Source organism: Battus philenor, unplaced genomic scaffold (assembly GCF_028537555.1).
Source record: "Battus philenor isolate CCGP_79_NKW_IND1 unplaced genomic scaffold, ilBatPhil1.0.hap1 SCAF_19, whole genome shotgun sequence".
Lineage (NCBI taxonomy): Eukaryota > Metazoa > Arthropoda > Insecta > Lepidoptera > Papilionidae > Battus > Battus philenor.
Window position 1 is genome coordinate 7,482,877 of NW_027181681.1, and position 25,290 is coordinate 7,508,166.

Here is a 25,290-nt window from a genome sequence, read left to right on the forward strand (position 1 = left end):
CTCAGTTCTCTCACATGAGGTGCGTAATTTATTACTAACTTTTCTTGTTTGCTAAAAGTGTTAAGAATTTTTTTGGACAGTCATCCGAATTTCAAGTCAAGGACTAATAAGGCTCGTATTTATTACACAAAACATATTCAATATTATACTGTTTTTATAACTCATACAAGACTGTTACGAACATAGGACTATACGAATGTTTTTACTCGTTTTAAAATATCGGTAATGATAATGGATGCCTAGTGAATACTTCACATATTTCGCAGCACATAAGAGACATAACGTTATGCCAGTGATATGAGCAGTGTAGCCAACCGCAAATAGTGTGGTATTAGCCACGCGTGCTCCCGGGCACGCGATAGATCGTACATACCTTCCGTGCCGGCAAGTTGGTAATCAAGCGTGAACGCGGCGCAAGCGGACTGTCTCTGCGGTTTTTTATGTCGTCTACCTTTAGGATGGACAATAATTGACCTGACTATGCGACTTCGTCATATTTATATCAGGAAATGATAGTAGCCACTGCGTTACACCATTCGCTATTTCATAGCTCGACGTACGGATAATCGACGAGTAGATGATACACATTCCATCGGCATAGGAATTTATTTTATATACAGTTCGAGCATGTTCTCATCGTGGTCGAGAATGATTTGCAACTCTCTAATCACATTTTAGTCGTCGAATAGTCTATGGATCAGTTATTCGGAGATAAATGGAGGTCAAAAGTCATTCCATAAGTCACCGCAGCACAATTTCTTGTTATTATAATTGTTCTCCAATAATTAATTCGTGGTAACGTGGCTTTGATTGCGTTTTAATACACAATCTGATATATCAAAACCTACTTAAGCAGCGAGCGGTTATTTTCCTTTTAACTATTATATTTTAATTTAAGTCTTGTAATATTTTAAAATTTAAAGTTTTTATATTTTATTAAAGACACAATTAAATATTATAGGAAGTAATCACTTCACTGCCTTGCTATTAAAATTAATACGTTTTGTGATAATATTTATGGCGTTATCAATAAGTAATTTTATCAAAATCTATCTAATAGCTTTTGTATTAATCTTTTTAGATTATCATATCATATAGCCATGAATTTAAAATCTATGATTTTATTTGAATATTTATGTAATGGTTGATTGCTGTTGTAAAAATAAAAGTAATGTCTGTCACATTTATGCAATGTACATTTACGATATAATGATATAATACCTATGCATTCACTGTATGTATCAGGTACATAATAAAAGAATCTGCGGAAGTACTAATGTTACCGACTTTGTTAAAAGATTTGCTCTTCTGAAGTGATGGTGGTGGTGGTGGTGGAGGTGAAGGTAAAGGTTTTCGAGTGGTGACCACAACCTAGTAGAAAGTGCCTAACCACGCTGCTTGTATCGGCGGCCAATAGGTGGACTGCCGACATTGATAACGTCATGAAGTCGCTGGATGCAGAAAGCTCAAATCCGATAATTGTGTCGATCTTTTGAAGAAGCCTATGACTTGGGCATCACTGAAGTTTATTTTAAGTATTTTAAGTTTAAGTTAAACAATTATTTTAATATATACGAGAATGCACCGCAGCAATAGAAAATAACTTTATTCCCACATGTTTCTCATTATAAGACATTTCCCGTTTAATCACATATGACGATATCGAAACGACATCGTCATCGGTCGAGTGCAGTCAATTACGCGCTGGCCGTCTGCCGTATGACGGCGAGGGAATGCGGCAAATTGGCGACAAAATCTCAGATCGCGTGATGTGCATCACTCACGTTAGCCCTGATTGTAGCAATGGTACAAAATTATTAACCATAGCTAAAGTAAAGCTAATAATGCATCTATTTTAATATTTACGAGGCAACGTATCATTAATGGTTTCTTTATTTTGCATAGGGATACAATATATGTGCGCGTACTAGCAAAATCTTCTAATACGAGTAATACATTTGTAATTTTTTGTGTGATTGTAACTAAACTTGATATCCAAATAAATTTTTTTTTTCATTAATTTTCATTGAATTGGCAATAAAAACTAAATCTTCACACTTATTCGACGAGATCTTAAATTAAGTACAGACTACCCTGGTATTTTAATATTTTTGATTTAGGATTCGTGAAATATTTATAACAATTTTAATATTTATAACAATTTAATTTTTTTGTATTAAACCTGCTATCCTTCGCCAGCTTGCAAACTTAATGATTACCATCTTAAACCCCATGTGTGTGGAATTTCATAAAACGTTTTTAGCTGACTTATGCTCAGCAAAAGAATCATTCCTGCCAAATTTCATGTGTCCTTATGTTTACAGAGATATGGTGAGGAGTGAGTATATCAATCGAAATGTATTATGATTAGTTTCGTGCAAACATCAAAAAATTAATGTTTTCATAAATAGTAATAAATAACTACTTTTACACAGTTACAGTTACAGTTCACTACATATTAAAATTAATTGTTGTTTACTGCCTGTCCCAGCTGATCTTTTACGTCTTAATATTAGCCTATCCATTTTATTAGAAAATATTAAAATATATTCATAGTGAACAGGGTAATTGGAAATAGATATCAATGGTATAAAGGTTTATACCGAAAAATGACCTATACATTCACCCTTTTAAAGATTTTACACTTATAACCAATATAAATATATATATACATAAACTTATGTATAAATACTTATAAATATAAAAATATATACACCTAGATATGAGAAAAAGCTTCAATCGAAGTATAGGACACCAGATATGTCATTTTCTACACACAAGCAACACATATATAAGAGTCGGTTTTTTTTTTCTATGTAAATTGAAATTAAAAGTAGTTTAAATGTATTCTTTCTGACATAATCAAAAACCTGTTCGCATGTAAAAGAAATGTTGATGCATTACAACCCCGCTCTTGACAGTGACGGCTTTCTCCGTTAAAACTTGATCAAGTCGCAAACTTGGCACCGTGACTCTTGTCACTTTAAATACTTTCCTAATGGAAACGAGGATACTTTCTCGGTAGCTCGTTTACATTACGCGCCTTTTTGTACCGCACACTAAGGACTGAACACGTGAAATTTTTGTCTCGTTGTATTGTTTAAAAGTTGGTTATGTTTGGTGACGAACACGAACCAGTTATATCTAGTTAAATGAAATACACAGTAAAAAGATCCGCTTACAGCATAGTTACAATCAGTTACAATTTAATTATAAATAAATACAAAAAGCCAATAGTGTAAATACAAATAAAAAACAAGAGAAAAAATGTACAAATCTAACGCGTGGCAGAAGGTTATCTTAGACCTTAGACTAGTTAGATCATTGTTACGAAAACTATGTGCAGAATCATCAAATACGTACCTTAATATTGCGTTCGTTCTCTAATTGTCACATTCTAGGTACTGGAGAATATATAGATATAAAGCCAGTATATTCATGTATGTTTGTTACTTTTGATCACTTTTTAATAACAGACTAAAAATACAAGCAAATACAAAATTAAGTTCAAATTTATTACATACTTAAGCCATGTACTAAAATATTACTTATGTTAAAGTATCATAATCACAATGTCAACATGCTATGTACGGTAACTATTCATACTGACAAGGGTAACGTGATATCAAAGCACAGAGTCCACTTATGCTAAGATATTTATTTTCTAGCGCCATCGCATGTTTACGTTTTTGGTAACTTAATATAAAAAATAAATTGAACATCTTTTTGAAAAATCAATGCTGAAAATGATTGAAATGAAATACTTTTTAAAGAAGTGCAATGGTACTTCAAATAAAATTCAATACGAACTTGAATATCGCCGTCAGCTATCAGATAAAGCGATTGTGTTTTAAAACTGTAAATTTCATATTTACAAATGTATGTAAGCCGTAGTTTTTGTGTATGATTATGTCAAGAAATGCGGTCAAATATGTACAAATTATATTAACAATACTTCTTGAGTGTGTCCATATTATAGATGTTGTAATTGTTAAAAAAGAAAGCAAGATCGGGTAAAATAGTTCCAGTCTTATTAAACCCAGAATGGAGTGTTATTGTTAATGGTGTACAAAAGACTAACGATTTGGTCGCTACGTTAATGATTAGAATAGCGGAAAGTCTTCGGTATTAAAGCGTCAGTTATGTGGACGCGTAGCGATATTTCTATTGTTACTCATCTCTGATGGCATACTTAACCATGTTTGTCAAAAGCTTGTCGGCGCCAAAGGTTACAGACCTGTTAGCCCGTGGTTCGTGCCTGCGGCTTTTGTTCAAAAATATTCGTAACTAGGAGAAAATTAATAGAGTTAATAAAGTTAATATCTTTACATTTCCTTTATATAACTAATTGTTAGTCTTTCAATATTATCTAATAATTGATTAGTGATTTATTGCGTTTACTTTAGACGAGTACTATAGGAGATTTATACAACTTTTTAGTAAACATATATATATTTATATATATATTCAAAAAACAAACCTGCTTGAGCATAAAGAACATCATATCTATACAGGGTAATTGGTTATAAGTATTAACAGCTCTAAAGGATTGAATTTAAATAAGTTATTTATCAGCGATAAACTTTAAAGCTTCTAAAACTAGTTTCTATCAGCGTCTCTCAATTTTTTTTGGAATGCGACAGGCCAATAACTTCTGGAAGTACAAAATCTGCGGAGACAGGTAGCAAAATTTTAATGTCAATATGTAGTAATTTTAATTTTGAAAACTATATTTCTTTCTGTATTATAATTTCGTATTTTATTATTCTGATTCCATTAATTTTTGAATTTATAGAAAACCATACATCGATTCACAACAAATGTACTATTCACCACATAAAAGCTTTTATATCTAAAGCCAATAACTTTGTATATTATTGTAATTCGTGATCATCATTGTATAGTTATCTAAAACCAAAAACGCCTTACTAAAACTTCTTTTTAGCAAGCGGAGATTGATCTATGAATTATACTACAGAAAAATTCGCAGCAAAAAAAGCTATAGATTAACTAAAAATAATATCTTTTTATCTATAATGTGAAACTTACACAATGTATTTCATATATCATTTTTCTGTTTCAGTGAAGTACATTAACCCTTGTAGATATTATTGAAACAACTTGGCAGACATGCAAAGTGATATTGATTGAACGACTATCACCTTATTACAATGGGTTGCTAGGATATCATTGCGAGATCGTGGAATGAAACTGGTTTTAAGGATTAATGATAGCAAAAATAACTGATTTCCATTCAGTATGAATTTATTTAAAACATACAGGTTGATAAATATCATATTATTATAAACAAAATCACAAACTTAGTAAAAAAACAAAACAAAATTCCTTAAATTTATGTTATACAGATTGATTGTCTGTAAAAACTTTAAAAGGATAAATGTAGCTTACTTGCTGTCAATTTGTGGTACATCCTATCCAAAATAATATCAGGATTAATAACAACGTAATAAAATTGAAGTAAGAAAACGCGATTTCAAAACTGCTACATATTAAAATTATTTATTGTTTACTATTTGTCCCTGCAGTCTTTGCACTGCAAGAAATTAATGGCCTGTCGCATTCCAATATAAAAAAATATATTATTATCACATATTTCAGGATGATCGCTTTATACAGGTATATTAAAATAGGTTTCTAAGCTTTAAAGCTTTTTGCTGATTCATTCACCGCTTCAACACTCTTACATCTATAATTAATCATCCTGTATAATATTAGCTTTATTTACACTACTTTTGTTTACACTCAAATTTTAACAACCAATTAGACGTCTCATGTTTTATTTAAATTTGTGTCATTTTTTAGGTTTAATTTTAAATAACACAAAAAACAGTAACAAAAAAGATACCCATTATAATTTTATTTTTCCAATAAAAACTTATTTGAATTTAGTGAGTAAATATTTTTGTACGGGATATTGTAAAATTGAACAATCTTGCAAAAGCATAAGTTCCCGGCGGGTTCATCGATCAATGTTAATGGATGTAAGATATCGTAATGATCTCCCGCGCATATTGCATTAGCTTCAAATAGATGGTGTGGACTTAGTCATATTCTTGTCTTAAAGTATTTTAGACACTAAATTTTAACTATATGATGAATATTTACAACTCTTATGTGTAATGTTTTTCTTTAATGATTAACGTGGCTATATACTTAAAAATATCTTATTTAATGTATGTTTTATGATAGTATTGAATAAAAAAAAGTTTTCCAGGATTCAAAATTTATTAAAAAAAAAACTTTCTAAAAAATCCTATAACAATGTGATGGTTTTTTGGAGTGATAACAAAGCTTGGTAAAGAGTTGTCGTACTGCTGTATTAGCCCTGTGATCGAAGGTCGCGGGTTCGATTCCCAGAATACAACCTTGTATAATTTATACTTTGTGCATTAATTATATAGGATTGCCACTGCTCACAAACAAGTTTCCAGAGGATAGGCAGCAGCGTTCTCTGCGTACCATAATGCCAAATAGCGATCGCCACCATGGTATATCACCAACTTGATATTTTGGCGGAGGATTGTGCCTTGCAGTTGATGTGTATAGTGACTGACCGCATTTTTAGCCTTTTTAGCTTTAATATGAACAATGTTATTACAGGGAAGCCCAATCTGATTTCAGTTCCTATCAAATTGGGCTCTTCTGTCTTGTTTGTTTATTTATATACATATATTCATTATGGCCATAAATTAATTGTTAGTTACGTCAAGTGGTCTTGTGTTAGCTATTAAGTAAAATGTCCAAAATAAAGGCATCATGACACAGTGGGAAGATAAATGAGGGTAGGTCAAGGTGTCTGAAAGCGACATTCGCAGTTTCTCAGCAGATTATGAAAATTAACCGTTCATTACAAAGAGCACGCGATTATAATCACGTGGCGACTATTTCTATTATATCATCTGCGTGTACAATGCACATGTGAAAATTTCTACGAAATTGCAAACTTTTTTAAATTTACACTGTCTGCTTTTTTCTTGATAAAAAGTCTATATTTGTACATATGCATGTATACCTAAACATATGGATGGACTATATTAAATATATTCAACCCTTTAAATCTTGTACTATTTCTAGTGCAACATCAGTACGCCTAATTATATTAAGCACGAGACGTCTCTTGAAAATTTTTAACAGAAAATATTTTAATAAATATAATCTATAGAATGTTTCGTGTTATTTTAAGGTCAACACATAAACTTTTAATATAATAGTATCAAAGATTAATAAACCATTAATTGTCACTTCTATGCCTATCCGACTTATCGTGGCGTACGGCGGAGGCAGACTAATTGCAATTAAAAGCTCTAATGAATCTGTGATGTTCGCTGGTGGTGGACTCCATTTTGCTTTGAAATTGTCAGATACCTTATAATTTATGAGCCTTTATTACGCTTTTGCGAATTATTCCACGTCATTTCTGGATGCAAGTAAAGCTATATCATACAATAGTTTATATGCCTACATGATTATTTCTAGATATAAATAAATATTATGTGAGAATATATTTAATTCATCTGTTATATTTTTAAAGGATTTCATACTATGTAACAGTTTCATAAAACTTAAGTATTATTTTTTTAAAACGGCTAAAAACATTTTACAAACGTTAGTACACATTACATAATATTTTTCGTTATAAAATTTACTGTTTTATTCATTGAATAAGAAGCAATATTAATATTTATTGTAACAATTCTTTTTTAATCTTTTTTCTTCTCCAACAGCCTCGTTAGCAGTATCAAGGTGTTTGGTTACTACAAACTGGTTACTCACAACAAAAGAAAATATTACTTATTTTAAAATCATGTTCACTGAATACATGATAGTTTTCTATCAGGTTCACCGATGCGGGTCATTTTTTTTGGACTTCCTTAATCTCCAGTTATCTTCTGTCATTCTTCACAATCGAATGTAATGTGTGCGCGTAACAAAATGATATTTAACAAAAGAATGTAATCATTATAGTCAATTGCAAACTTTTAAATTCTAGTGTATTGAATGGTATATGATACGTCAATCAAGCAACTATTCAACGATAACAACTTTTTCAATTACATTTATCTATGGAATTTTAACTTCATTCAATGTAAATATTTTTTTATTACTTATTCATTAATTATACGGAGCAAATGTTTTTTTATTTTATTTCAAAATGTACTAGCACTATGAATCTATATAGTATAAATAGTAATTCATCAATTGTTATGATATTATTAAAACTAAGCAATAATGAACCGTTCTTTAAATGTAACCAAACATTTTTAAAGCAATTACACTATTTATATTATCAGTCTTGTAACTAATGATGAATAATGATTATTATTAACGACATGGTTACGGTTTCCAATATCAGTTGATTTTTCACATTTCTGCCTAAAAAACTAAAAACTTTTGAACTATACGAGTACAATGTTGAAAACTATAGATATATATTTTAAACATCATGTCGGCCAATAGACTCCTACTGCAAAGCATGCCCATAATCGTTTCGTTTGTGAAAGTCACAAATAACTTGTCATTATAAAATTATTTTGATTTGCCTGCCTGGTCCAGTTATTAATAAAAGTTACTTTTAACAGCTTAACTTTTTTATGCATTATAATGTAGTAGTTTCCTCGTTGCAGTCCATTGACACCCACTGTCACGACGACCAGTGTTACGCTGATAGATATAAATTTCACAGAAAAATATAGACGATAAAACGATTTTGAATAGATTTCACATTTTCACATCCTGCACTACACTGTAATTCCTACACTCAATGTAAAGGCGTAGTTCAAAGAGAAAGATTTAATTAAGTCAGAAATATAAGTATTCCTTTTTAAAATGTACAACGTTAAACAAAAATTATCTCACATAAAATACATATATTTTAAACTTTGTTGTTATTGTATTAAAAAAAAAACAATCATTTTGCGGCATTTCTTTCTAGCGGTTACATTGCGAATAATGCCAGTTAATCTACCTCTGAGGTCATAACTTTTCTCACTCACGTCTTTCCCTTATGTTAACACGTCGTTTGTTTTGCCAAGCGCTGGAAGTTTTCACTTATGCGTGCTAACCACGTTTGGTTAAAGACATTTGTGATCTACTGCCGGCCTCGGGTAAACCTAGGTTATGTGCTACAAAGAAAGGTTTGACGTATCCTTTCGAATTTATCCAGTTTGTTTTGGATAGTGGTGTGTTTTTGGTTCACTTACAGTAATAGTTTAAAATGTTCTCTTATTTTTATATGACCACGTCATTCATATAATCGTTTCGAAGAAACTTTTTTTTAATAGGAAGCAAGAATGTAAGTATAATATATGTTATTGCAAACTATGTTTTACTCATTATATAACAACAGCGTCTTATCATCATCATCACGTTTGCTAGTAGATGCCCACTGTTCATCATTTTCATCAATCTAATAGGAAGCAGCCTGCATCCAGCGTCTTCCAAAGTCCTTAACAAGGTGCCAATTTAGCCCAGATTTTTTAACTTGTACGATCTTAGATCACATAATGGCTAGTAAAGGGAGTCTGTCTGTATATAAATATAGTTTTGTCTCAGTCTTGTCCCAGCGGGCTGGTTTCCGCAACCAAGAAGCAATGCGCTTATTTTGCGTCAAAAAAAAAAATTAACATAAATATTGAAAAGATGCTAGCAACTTTGGAAAGTAAAGACTTTCCAATTGGTATGTCTTATTGATAGATAGCTAAGTAATGAAAGCAAGCGAGTGCCAATGTCCTCGCTTGCATCATGCATAAGGTATGTTGATACAGTGCGCGGTCTGATTATCATTTATCATTTAGATTAGTTTGCAGGTCACGGGCCTAATGCTCTTTAGTTGCAAATCTAATGGAAGTTGATGTAGGCAGCCCAGCCCACCCTCTGATCACATTAAACAACTGATTCGATTTTTAACTAAGCACTATAAGTAAAAGGACTTTTAGAAACTTAAACATCTTTTCGAATAAAATTATGATTAGTTTCAGAGATATCGTCTTTCGACAATCTTAACTATGTCGTCTATTCACCTTATGGGTGGATATCCTACAATAAGCTTTTCGGTACATAGTCTCCACTCCAGAACCTTAAGGCACCAGCGGCAATCTAATTTGCATGCTATGTGGACTGCCCACCATCTTGACAATCCGCTAATCCGTCTTGGTTACTTTGGTTCGTCTACAAATCTCCTTATAGAGAAATCCCGAGCAAACCCCTTTCCGTGGCTCGTTGATCGACTGTAAGATTGCTAATGGAGCCTAGAGGTAGAGACCAGCAATCTTACTTAATTACAGAATTAGCGAGTGCACTTCTATTCAGATAGGTTTATGTTATAAACCGCCATTTATGAACATGCACCAAGTCGCGTAGCTTGAAATTAATCTACTGTTAAAACTGCCTCTGATCTCTCTAATTTGTTTCATGCGACTTTCTCGGTGAGACAAATATTCATGAATTCACATTTCACATTAAAACGTATGCATTACATCTAAAAAAAGAGTTTTTCAATTTGTTTTTTAAATATTGTATTATCATAAAAAACCGGAACTTACATGTTTAATTAATCTGTTGCTTTGGATATTTTTTCAAAAGAATAGGATAAAGTGCTGATATTGCATATATTCAAAAAGGGCGACAAGCAACGTGAAATACTACAGAACCATTTCCATGAAGCTTTTTCACTACACGAAATCTCTTTTTCGTCTTGAACTATGCTATTTTATTAAAATAAGTCAGTACTAGTTAACCATATTTCGTATACGTATATCTTATTATTCTACCTGTACTTTATACTCAAATTATTATATTTTGAAAGAAGTAGGCTTAGTTTCATATGGGAAAATGTTAATTTATAGAATTAATTAGGAAAACCGGTTTTAGTTTTCATAATATTAATAAAATTTTGTCCACATTTATTATTAACGTTATTACTAGTTTTAACATTTAGTATAAGGTTTCTTTTATGCTTATGTCAAAATTTTTGATGTGCCGCGACTTGTAAAATTAAATTAAAATGTCTTTGGAGGGATTTCAGTAACTAAAACAATATTCAATATGAGATTTTAGGTTTTAATTTTTTGACTTTAAACAAAGCGATGCTTTTAAGTGTAGTGTGTTTAAACCTACTTATTTTGTTCCTCACTTATTACTTACACTTAGTGTTAAAACTTGCGTTAACATAGGAATGTTTAAATGTTCTTTTTCGAAACACCTTATGTATTATGAGACTTGACATGTTATGAGACGAGCATAAGATACATAACGTAAACAATTCTAATAATATTCTTGTCCGTTTTCAATATACAAATATTTAAATATAATAAAATAGAATGGTTTCGATAAATCTTTATGTCAATTTAAAATCAGTAATTGACGAAATCAACCATCATTAAATACTTATCTTTTTGTGAGAATAACAAAAAGTCATTTAACGGGTAAGATTCACGGCTACGTAATCAATTTTTAGGCACTTCATTACGCATACTGTAAATAGTTATTAGTAAAATCAAATGAAAGCTTCTTTGAACGTCTCATTACGAATAACGTTTTTTATGTTTTCGATAGTTCATTTGAGGTCAAGTAATTTGGCATCATACTATAACGCATTTTATAATAAGTTAATGAGGACTATAAAAGGTCTAGACCCTCCTATATCCGGAATGTAATACGCTTATTTATTATTCATATAGATAATTTAGCTACAAATATTTTTTACATTATTTTTTTTTCTTATGAGGTTTAAATTATAATACATAATAATAAAATAATGAAGATTTGTTATTTTTGATCTGACTGGTAAAAACTACAGTAGATTTGTTCACAGTTAGTTACTTTAAAATTCCGTTGAAAAGAAATAACATTTTTAACTTTTGGAAAATGTAAAAGACGAATATATTATATATCTGTCAATAAATAGACAGCAATTAGATACATTTTTTTTATGAAAGGTCAAACGCAGAAAGCGCTTATTCCAGTTCTCGTTTTCAGTAACTTCGTGATAGGCTCCCAAGGAAAGCGATTGAAGGATTACTTCGCTTTCTCTCTCACACTTTGTCACTTTGTCACTTTATCACTTTGTCACTTTGTCTACTATACATGACCTCTATAAAAAGGCTAACTCCCAAGTTTCATCCTCGAATATTAACAATATAACTTTTTTATTTAATAGTGATTCTTTGTAAAGTGTAGATAAAATTCATCGGATTCCGAGGTAACTGATCTTGTTTTTATCTTGATAATATGAATATATTTCGTTGTTTTATACAAACGATCTTATATCGAAGATATGAAGAATAATAAAAAAACTATACCCCATTTATAACATACTTTTGCTTTTTAAGTTTCATAAAGGGGTATTTGTTTGTATTAAGCACAGCTAAATAACTATATGAGAGCAGTGTTTGCTCAGCAATAGACGACTTGCGGTCCTCGATCGCGAGTTCCATTCCCGGGATACAATCTTAATTATTTTTAAACTTTATTTCACACTTTGTGCATTAATTATAGGAATGCCACGGCTTCCGAAAAAAGTTTCCAGAACAAGGGCAGCAGCGTCCTCTGCGTACCATAACATCACGCAGCGATCGCTGACCCGCCTGCCAAGCATGGCGATTATGGTATATCCTATGGGGGACATAGGTATCAATGCGCTGAAACGACAAACTACTATAATGTTACACGTAAAAAAAAGTTAAACCGTTTACAGTAAAGTTTGTAAATAACTGGAACTGGAAATTTTAAGTAATTTTACAATAACAAGATATTTGTGACCTTCACAAATCAAACGTTTATTAAGTAATCTAAATTTATTTATTTTCTGTTACATAGTTAACCACAGGTGATCGATATTTCAGTTCACCATTCAATTGTTGAATATATTTATATTTTTAATTGTAATTATATATACACGAAATAAGTTTTTCTATATAGATACATGTAAATACAGTGAGATTTCAGCTATCACGGACATCATTTGCAAGCGACGCCACGATCATCACGTGTCGTGATCTAGTGCGTGTGTAATAAAAGCCAGTGTTTCTCAAACTTTTTGAATTTTACATTTAAAAAAATCATTAAAATTTCATAGAGTTCATTTAACATTGGTCATGTTAACTTATAGTCACACCAAAGTAAGGCTTATTCTTAGTAACTAGTAAGAATTATTATGATTTGCTCTGTTATATATCTCTAACATGATGACCATCAATTCAGCCGTAGGACGTCCATTACTGAACATCGGCTCCCCCAATTCCAAAAGGATCGGATGGAAGCGGCTTCATCCAGTGTCTGAAGAGCTTAAAAAGATCGTTTATTGATCCATGATCTCTTCTCCAGTACCTCAAATAAACCTATCATCGTTCAAAAGTATTTTAAGTGATGTTCAAAAGCAGTTTAAGTGTACTGAAAGATCATTTCTCGAGCAACCAGCGAGCGATTTCTATTTTATTTTATTTATTCCTAGGCTATCTTATTATAATGCGGATAACATATAATTCACTATCAAATAAGTAGCAAGCTTACCCTATCATCTTAAACTAATTAAAAACAATTATATTAATAGGTACAATTACATTTGTATCTCGATTTAGTTTGCGACTTTTGAAGCTTGGATTTACATTCATGATCAAATGTAACTAACAGTTTAAGAACCGATGTCCTAAGCTATTATACCACTTTTCGAAGGAGGAATCGAACTGATGCCGTCGGTCTCAGACCCGCATGTCCGTTACACGAACACTGGTAATAATGACACGTAACAAAATTCAAAAGCGAAACGAATTCGTCATTAAAACGATTGAAATAAGGCGTCGCGAAATTGCGGAGTTTATAAAACGAAGCAGAAAATACTTTCGTATTTTTGCTGTAAACGCATTAGTTTGCGGATTACTCGAGGATTTAATAGTGAGTTATGATATTAAATAATAAACATTAAACTGTTCGAGAGATGTCTCTATGGACTGACATTTTTTTTTATTTTAATCGTGAACAGACGATATTACATTCAAATAAAGAAAAATATATTGTGACAATACTAAAAAGTAGTCTCTTCTTTCTTTTACTAAATTTTTACTTTATAAGCTAGTTCCAAAGTCATAAACAGAACCGTTTTTTTCAATGTCTCATGTCTAAAATATAACAAAAGAGTATTTATATAGAAAGATGTTATGCTATAAAGTTGTTAACACAAGCTATATAGACTTAAATTTATTTATTTTTATTTCGAAAATTTGAATTTCTTTATAAAGTCGTACTAATATTACAATACTAATATTACTGTCCTTCGCCGTACTGGTTTGCTACCTAATACATGAAATGAAAAAAAAGTTCAGTTCAGTTCAGGATTAAAACCAAACTTTCCATAATATGCTAGCTGAGTTATAATGGCCACATCGCAAACAACCAGATAATTTTTGGCAAACTACGGGTTGTATGGAAAGGCGACCTACTGGTATGATTAAGTCAAATTTATAACTCTTCATTACTTTCTTTAGGAAAGCAGAAGCGGAGAATAGGATGGTATGAATGAATTAAGAACTTGTTATCGATCCCGACAAAGCTTTTCAAGGCCGAGATTTTTATTCATTTTTCAAGATCTTCAAAACTGAGAAAAGTAAATTTTTTATATGTTTTGCAGAATAGTATTATTTCGACTTTAAGGTTCGGGATCAGAGGGAAGCACTAATTTTATCGGAACTGACTAGATTTGCCAAGAGCACAGGGAGAGCACAGCTGAACTACGTTGGTTTAAACTGACCACTTGACGAACAAGCGCTGATGTTTTATTCGATTAGTCTGCTTGTCCACTTGCTGCGCTTAATTATCCTTTCTTTATTTATTATTTTTTTCCGTTTGGGTTGTTTCGTCTTCACTGACTCCGTCGTATCTTTTTTCGCTTTTCTAAATTATCTCCGCATTTGTCGTTTTACGAAATAATACAAAATTATAAGTATCAATTAAATTATTAATTTTATGCGTCTTAAAAATAGCATAAAAACCTTTCGAGAATCGTAATATTTCTAGTTATCAAATATTTACGTCGAGAGACTTGCTTGACGTTGGTCATTGTCCTCTATAGAACACCTATTTAAATGTAATCTTTGTATATTATAAAATTATTTAATGTACCGCTTTGCGGAGGCGAGCTATACAATGCCCAATACAAATTTGACCAAACATTTGGCTTCATATAATAGCGAGACGTCGAGGCAAAAAGTCGAATTTTCATTCATTTAAATGACATGACATGTTCGATGTTATAGAAGCTGACATAATTTATGTGTATTGTATGATAAGTAAATATTTAAACCTTTAATATGTAGTCGAAGCATTTTTAAATTGGAAGTGTATTACCAAATAGTATCCATATTCGCTTTATTCAAAAAAAAATTATTAGCGTTATTTTAAATGCTAAAATAATAAATAAACTATATAAATAGTATCACTTTATTTTTAAATTTTATTATAGATGTCATAAGTGCCGTAACTACCGGCTGATTTCTCTTATATCCCACGCCAGTAATATCATAATTAGTATTGGTGATACAAGACTTCAAGCGTATCTGTTTAAAGAGATCGCACCCGAAAATGCTGGCTTATAATGCGACGATTGTTGGAAAAGGCTCAAGAGTTCACCGTCACCCTCTATGTGTGTTTTGTTGACTTTAGAAAAGCATCGTGGGGGAAACTGTGGCTGGTACTAAACAAGGTGGACGTACCGCATCACCTGGTATAACCCAAGCCTGAGCTAGGCAAGTCTTTATAATGTTCCCCTGCCTTTCAATATGTACATAAAGGTCGGGAATATCTGTGGGAGGAAGATATCTAACCTGAGATACTGCCCATCTATGGTCTTGTTGGCCTTGTTTTTCATCTATCATTAATTCTCGTAAATATTTCAATAATTAAACATCAAAACAATAATTTGAACATCGGGGCAATAAAAAAATATTTATAACTTTTAATTTTAGATATGTATTTTTTTATTTAGACATTTATTTAAATTTGGTTGTTATTGAAAAATCAAAATTTTGTATGTCATTTTCAGAGAGAGGTCTTACTTTTGTGACGTAGTGATGATGTAACATTTGCAGGGATCACAGAAAGTGTAATAGTGACGACGAGGGCGAGGGAGGTTTTTAAACCTCCCTTGGGTTTTAAAAATAAATATGTTTGATTTCTTAAGGGAAATTTTAGGTGTATACATCACCTGAAATTTCACGTTAAAAAACTTATCATTCCGGGAGTTTACACGGATTTCTGTAGTGTAATTTAAAATTGGTATTTCTAAACACGTTAAAAATTAAATGTGTGACCCGCCCTAATCAGAACCATTCACGTCGTAGCGCCTTCATTAAGTTCTCTGTCATTGACCTGTGAAATGTTATATTTGATTTAACACATTCCAAACATAATAAAATAGATTTTGGAATTCCCGTGATGTATAAATTTACAGAGTTAACTTCTGGCCTTATTTTACATTTGTTAACGTTGTAACAAAATTTTTATTGCTAATAAAATACAATGGTGATTTTTTTCTGAAATCTGTTCTCATATTACTTATCTAAATGTTTAGCTCACTGTCAGCGAAAAGCTCCAATGTTTTTACAATTATTTGCAATCACTCTGTAACTAATAACTTCTGGAAGTAAATTTTTTAAACTTTAAAGATACAAATATACACCTATAACCAAACACCTGTGTATTTTTAACATAAGCTTATAGAAAACGCACGAAATTTAGTAAAGTAAATAATATCTTTATCAATTCTCCGGTGGGATCGACGTTGAATATTTATATTCATAATAGGCTTAAAAATACGATATTCTGGGTATTCGCTTTTATTGAGGTTTTAAAAATGTCAACAATTTTAAATTGGCCGCAACCGAATTTAGACGATTCACTTCTGTATCGCGTCAATTGATTGCAGCGGTAAATAAAGTTAGTTGTCACTTACTTTTACGGCGGCTGCCAACACTTATTTCCCTCTATCGATGGCCCAAACCGTAACATGCAATGGTTGTAAATTATCAGCTACTGGAAAACATATAAAACCTCGTTTGTCGATTCCACCGCCGATATAATAAACGAAAATTATTCGTTAAAATAAACATTGAAGTAGCAATACACACTCGACGACATCAAGTAATTAAGGAATATTTAAACTCCAAACGTTAACAATCTCTTGGCATAAATATTTTAATGGTGTTGTAACATAATAAACACTGTAACGAACATTAATTTAAAGTTATACGTACAATCTTTTCATTTAAAAACTTATCAAGCTTTTTTATCTTATTTCGAATTCGAATGAAATATTTAAAAGAAAAATAAACAACCTATGAAATAAGGCTGAAACACTGTATAATTAAAATTAGATCGCTTAATAGGTCTTAACATTCAATGCGTTTCTCTAACATTGGGAAAAAACCATTAAACAAGTATGTTATTATCTAGAAACATTTCGAATAAAAACCTTTATATTGCTAACAAGTTTTTATTCATCATGTCCACCGGAGTACGTCATTGATATCAGGTCCATGCTAGAGGAATCCAATGTGACAGAAGCTCGAATTAATTAGCTAGATTTCCCCTTTGTCTTCTCTTGTCTTGTCTATGCGGCCTGGTTTCCGGAACCACTGTGTCAAAGTTAGCCTTACTCAAGACAACCAAACTACTCGAGAAATCCCTGCAAACCATTTATGTTTGAACTTCACTATATTGGCATCCTTCTTCTTAAAGCTAGAAGAGCCCACAACAGACTCAGACAGATTTTGTTTGTGGTCACTTTTACATCTTAAATACCGTTGGAAAGCAATTCATTACCAAGTCATATTGTCACTTAAATATTCTCCTCATAATAAAAGGATTTTTCAAAAATCATTGCTAAATGATATTTAGTTACATAATATATATTTATCCTTTCTAAAACAATCATATAGAATAATATCGTCAGGTCCCACGTAATCAACATATCGATAAAAGATTGCGGTGCTAAGTAATAAGCGTTTCTTAAGTGATGGACCGCCAAGTCACGTGTCTCTGCGAAATCGGTGTGCTACCATGGGAACCTCGTCTCTGGCCCGGGCCCAACAACCGATTCACAATTGCCCCCGTTAATACGTCACGATGAAACCAACGTTCACACGCCAATCCCAATGGCAGAATTTAATAACTCTCTTGTAGTGTTGTGCAATGAACCTGTAAACGTTTTGTAATCAACACAGTATAAATAGTAATTTAAATTTTCGTTCATCCGATTTCTATTTCGTAAAACTAAATATTTTACTCAATTTAAAATACGTACAGAATACAGACTAGGATGAAAATTTGCATATCCGTGTACAAATATTGATTGTTTTTTTATATACGTGGTGATTGGTTATGGGTTAAGCTTTAATATATAGTTCATTTGTTATATTGGAATGAGACACAGGAATAACTTTTGGCAGTGTAGTTTGCAGAGTCATATATTAAACAATGATTAATTTTAATATGTAGTGACTCAAATTTTTTTCTAACTGTATTATTTATTGTTTCAGACTCCATGCAAATGAGTTTTGCATTCGCCTATTTAAACCTTTTACACTTATTATCTATCATCCTGTATATAATATTACAATAAACTACTGTGTAAATAAATTAAAAAAGAATAACTAAAATCAACTAAACTTATATATAAACTTTTATTATAAATGACATTATTCATTTATAATAAAAGTTTAATATTGGTATTAGCAGCATGTATCTGTTACATGATTTTAAAAAATTGTAATTCGTCATGTCTATGATAATTTTTATAATAAATAATCTAACATTAGGCACATCACTAGAATAAATCAAAAGACAATGGTATCATTGGAAAATAATACAAAAACGTGCGAGTACTGTTACGATAGATGTCGAAGCTCGTCGGTTTTTATTCTTTCTGTTATTGTTTACTAGATGCAATCATTAATCAAATTCAATAACAAGGTAGTCTCGTTTGATATTTTAATTAACGTTCAAATCAATCAACGAGCTTCGGAGTGCAACAATATAATCGAAGCCTCATTGCACGGATTCATATTTTGCATTTTGATTTAGTAAGTAAAATGTTGATGAAAGCTGTATATATAAACATTAAGTATATTTTTATACTAATTAAAGAAATTAAAAATTGTGTATGAAGGTCGATCTTTGGTCACTGCCTAAAAGGATAACACAAAGGAAGACCACAACACTAAGACGCCAAATTTCTACATTTTAGGTAATTGGTTATCCGGGTTCCGAAACGGAACGTCGACACATTTCGATGACACAATATTGTAAACGTTGACACCAAAAGCATGTAGGTGCATCAGAAAATTAAATTGGGTAACACGCATAACTCTAATTATTTTAATGAATAAGTCTGTTAAGCGTTTTTAATCAAATACATTTCCTTTTTTTGGTCCAAATAAACCACATCAATGTTTTTATTGTTAAACATTACATGTATTTAAACTTTAAAAAAAGAACATTGGTTTGTAACTAGTTGTTTCATGAAATGGGTGAATAAGTAATCAATGCTGTTTTTACTTCGAGATCTTCCTCATACTACATGGAAGCATTGTATTGAGACAATCACACTTGATGCAGTTTTCCGGTTCCGATAAAGCTAAGATAATAAGATAAGATTACGGACTCACTTAAGGTAATATATTTAACATCAACTGAACTTGATGCTTAACTAACGAGGATTTAACTTTTGATTAGATTTTCTGATTAATCTCACCGGTGACCAACTTTGTTTAATTTCGTTTAAACTGATTTTACAAAAAATACTGGCACTCCAGTATAATATTTCCTGTAATCATGTATAAGACGCCCACTGCAAGATATAGCTCCGCCAAAGATTGCTACAATGTCCGGATTTTTGCTGCTCGCATTCAGCGACTTTCTGCGACCTTGATCAAGTCATCGGTCTACCTAGAGGGAGTCCAACCACGCCGAGTCTACCGGCTTGTGGTCGCCACTTGAGATTCTTTCGGCCCAAACGGCTGTAGGTTTTGCCCCGCCCACTGCCAGTTCAGACGGGTAATTCTGCGAGCTACGTCGGTGATCTCGGTTCTTGTACGGATCTCCTTATTTCTGATTCGATCTACAATCGTCATTGTAATAATATTGTTCAAACATCAAGCAACTGCAACATTTTAACAAATTAACTATCTATTATACAATAAAGAAAGAAGTAACAGAAAGGGCTTCAACCATTCTTCTATTAACTTAAGTCAGTCCTCTCGGAGATAGTAAACAGTAGTCAGTTTCATGTCTTTTTATATCCTCTTAAACTTGGTACCGTATTATAGAAAGCAAAGCCGTACTTAACTTAATCTTAAAATCTTTTAGTTAAACAGCTATTTTCAACATTCGAAACTTTTATTACATATGTTTAAAGTTTACAGCAATAAATTCGGGTACTTTATGAAAAGCGCAATTCTACTGATATCGGTATATTAGCTTATAACATGTTTTATTGTCATCGATTGTCTATAATATGAATATACTTTATATAATATATTTTTAGATAAGTAGCGATGTTAAACCGACATTAAAATTTATTTAGTAGTATCGATCTTAGTAGCGTTATTTATTCGTCGCTTACCTTCCGCTAAACTTAATACATCAATAATAAATACACGAGGCATTATTAGAAGATCAGGTAATTAGGATAACGAAGCTTAAAATAAAAAAAATATAGATGGAATTTATATATTCTTGAATGACGTTTCAAGATTTCGACCTGTAAATGATTTGTCACATCAAGCGTAAAATTAGTGGTCCTAACATTAATACTGATTCATCATTGACAGCCAATAGGCACTCGCTAAGCAGTACTAATTAGCCGTCGGCGATGATTGATTGTGATTACCTACTGAAGATACACTACCGTCTGCCGAGGTGCATGAAATAAAGCTGCGGTCACACTGAACGGATATTCTTATAACATAAACATGGAAACACCATCGCTATTATAATACATTTTATTAGCACTTTTGTATTAAGATGTACAGATGTATTTAACAGTATAAATACTGAATGTAAATATTGTAGTTATTTTTATTATAAGTAGTTATTAATACGTATAAATGTTAATTTTTAATTCATATCACTAAAGGACCACCCGTTTTATTTTTACTTATTAATGAAGTCCTAATAGTTGTCTAAAGGAAATGCCTTCCGAGATAGCCGCCCTCAATACTTATTTTTTTTGCCTGTAATAACATATGATTTTATTTTTAAATCCCGTTTATATACAATATCAAGTAAATTAGTATTGTCAATGCTTTAATGGATTATATTGGTAATGTTGTTATTAAAAATTAATAAGGTTTTTTTTTAAAAAAATATTTTTTTATTTTTATAAATTCTCTTTTTCCATAAAACTGTAAATGACATATGTATGTTACAAAAAAGGTTTTATACGTAAATCCCTACGTCAGTGGAGTAAGAAATAAGAAGTAAGTTTCTCATTAGCATGATAGTTATGCCGTATGATGCCGAGCAGACAGTCCCTCAGCAAGCGATGATAGGAGGCTTTTTTATGGCCCTCGTTATTGGGGGCCTTTCGTTCTCCACTATCTCGTTTAGGGATAGGGAATTTACGATTTTTCTATAATTATATCACATCCATATTTTTCTTTCCACATTCTTAAGATCTTCCATTCGATTTTCCAACATACTTCCCATGATCTTACATACTCATCCATTTTTAGCTACCTCCTTTTCATAGCTTTTCATCATTTACCTTACTTCTCAAATATATCAGGTATTGAGTTTCTTATCTTTTTTATCACAATTTATTTAGTGCTTAAATAATTTTTTATACAGTACAGACACTTTAAATACAGATACCTTTTTATCGTTGCTTTTAGTAAACTATTTTACGCATGGAGTCAAAAACAAAGTGCCGCTATTGAAGATTGTTCGGCTTCTAATTATATACTAGACGTCGCTCTATTTAAAAAAAGCACCGTTTTATCCATTATATAAATATATATACTGTTAATATAAACATACTGCGAATCAGAAAAAATCTTAATAATTCACGTAAATCACACATCAAACTCATTGACGCCTTAGATTCAATTCAAATATTTATTGCACGCTCTTTTCTTTACCGCCTTCTTTGTGGCTATAATTAATTGACGTCAATATTGATTGATAGCTCAAAACATTTCTAGCGTATCACCTTTAGCTATAATAATTTTTATCATCACCATCACCATGAAATCGTTAAATCATGTTCGATGATATGTTAAGATCATATTTAAAAATTAATAAATCACTTTTTTATTGTCGAAAAATGTATATCGAAGTGATTAATCAATTACTTTACGTTACAGGATAGGTTTATATTATTTGATGCTTTTTAAAATAACCACATTTAGCTAATGATCATGTGAAAGTTTGCAACGACTAACTGTATTAATGTGAAATTTTGTTGTTATAATTCGCGCATAGGTGACGCGACGGGCAGGTCTACTGACGATGCACCGCATTTGCGTCCTTAGCTCAATAATTTAGCAATCGTATTATCATAAAAAAACGAAAAAGTATTTACTCTTTCGTTTTATTTTTATTCTCCTTATAGTTTACGATAAACAATTAAATTTAATTTTATTTTGATCACTTTCACAATTTCTTTATTTAACGGAATAAACTTAAAATATTTTAAAGTGTATCCTTTGGTGATAATTAGTAATAATTTCTGATGCCATCTTCCTAAAATCGTGGTATTAATTTATTTTAATCAATTTGACACTGCTTGTCCTAAACCGATACGAAAAAGATAAGAACATATACTACACAGCGTAAGAGATAAAGATATTCTCGCGCAAACTAAACAACTATACAATTCAAATAATTACCGCTGCATGTTTTCTTTCTCAACCATCGTCAGTAAAAAAGACATAAGAAGCTTACAAATGTCAAATATAATTACAACTTTCGTAGGCATGTTTAAAAAAAGATTAGATTTGTCTGTGTTAATAGAAACATGACAAATATTCTAATTTAATAATATTGTTATTACTAGTACTAGTTTTAATTATTTTTAGTATTTAAATGTTTTTAAATCGTTTCAACAAAAAAAGGCCGTATGTGAAAACGTCTACAGACTCATCCACGTCGTTGAGGGGTGACGAGATTGCGTCGATTAGATAATTTTATACGGCCAGTTTGCTCACACTGAACTGCAAATGTGACACTTCAAAATTTGAAGATTTTGAACTGAATGCCCTGCGGAGGCATTAGCGCGGGAGCGTGCGTCGACCGAACGCTCCCAATTCGACATTATATCGTCGATAAACTTTATGGACCTATTCCATTTTATTGGATTTTTAAGAAGCCTTGCCAAGATGTAGCAAAGTATCAGATAACAGTGTATCGTAATTAGTTGTCATCGGTGCGAAACAAAGTCAATTTTTTTTATGCCTTTTTTATGGACTTTAGAACGACAGATGATCACAAGATGACGGTAAGTGTTCGCAGTATTTGGTCATGTTCGTTCATGTCTCATTAAAAAGAGTGAGGATAGCATAGCTGTCTGATACATTTGTCGAGAAACCGTAGGAATTGACTTGTCACTTCTTATTTAATTTACTTAAACGATATTTAGACCTAGATTTAAAAGAATATTATACAATTGCATATATACTCTTTGGTTTCATTTGAAGTGATTATTGATTTTTTAAAAATATTTTTAAGTTATGGAATAGATCCTGAGTCCACTGCTAGACAGGCCTTTATATAGCTAAAAATTTTAAACTTATGTATGTAGGTGGTCGTTAATATTTATGATACAGTTCGTAACTAAAGTAAACGTTATCGAGTATTGTATACACAAAAAACTGTTTTGTTATTCAAAAAAAAGATTTCTATTTCGATTTTTTACTATCAATTTTCACGAGTTCAAAATGAATATAAATAACGGTAATAAAATGTACAAAACATTAAATTTACATAAAATGTACAAACCATCAATTCTACACAAAAATGTATTTTTAAATTCACGTTTTTATTGAGATGTTATTTTTATAATATACTACTTGAATAATTGTCTGACAGCGATGTCTATCGTAGCTATTTTTTTTTGGCAACAATGTGGCGGCCCGAGGCGAAGCTTCTGAGGAAGTCATCGAACTTCTGTACCTATGACAAATATTGCACTAATTACTACCTGTCCTCTGCCCCCATCGAGCCTACGGAGTCTGTAAATGTTAATAGGGCAACAATGACCATTTGTCACCAAAAAAAAATTAAGTATTTTAAAGTACCTTTATAATTATAGTCTCAACATAAACGAAAAAATCGAGCTTGAAATAACATAAAGTACGGTATAAACCAGTAACTATCAAAGTTGGCCTGCTCTTCACTACTAATTGTACGATGGGAGACACATTGACACACAAGCCAGATGTTTTCTCTTACGAGCAGTTGATGATACAGGCTTGCTCCAGCACTTTTCTCTTTTATAAAATTGCATACAGTAAATTTTAGTTGTTTTGCCACATGGATAGGAATAACAGAACTATTACTTATTGGGCAATTTTAATTGTATCTTACTTGTTTTGTACTTTATTTGTACAGCCAAAGTACCACTAAGTAATCTTTATCATGACCGATAACGCAAGCTTAAGCCTACCTCAAAGATCGCCACTATGACCGCATTAAAAAACTTTGACTACGTCGTCGGTCCAACTAGTGGAAGGCTGCCCCGCTGCGTCTATCGGCTCAAGGGCCATTCGAAAACCCGACTAAATAAACAAGCTATATAAAAACAGCCCACAAAAACAACCCATGTAATAAAATATCAGAACAATTTTTCAAAAAAACATTAGTGTCCACAGAACCGGAATAATAGAAACCTGATAAAAGTATAAAAACTTATGATAATTTAAAGTCGTTACTTTAAATGTTCCTTAGAATCAAGCGGTACGCATTGTCTAACAATTCCAACAAACTGTTTGCTCTAAAATTCGTAGTACGTGACATTTGTGGATGTTATATTTGGACACTGAGACGGACAAGTGCTCTCCGAGTTGTTTGACGACTTCCACTAAATCGGATGCTTACTGAAACATTATTGTTCCATCAAAAAACTATTACCTTTACGAACCACACGCCGTTGCGTTTGAAGTAAACTGTTGTCTGTTTCATCATAAATTTTATCACTATACTTCTCGTGAGCAATAATAAAATAGCCCGCTAACATACCAGTAAACCACATACTACTTTAAATATATTTACTGCGAATTATTA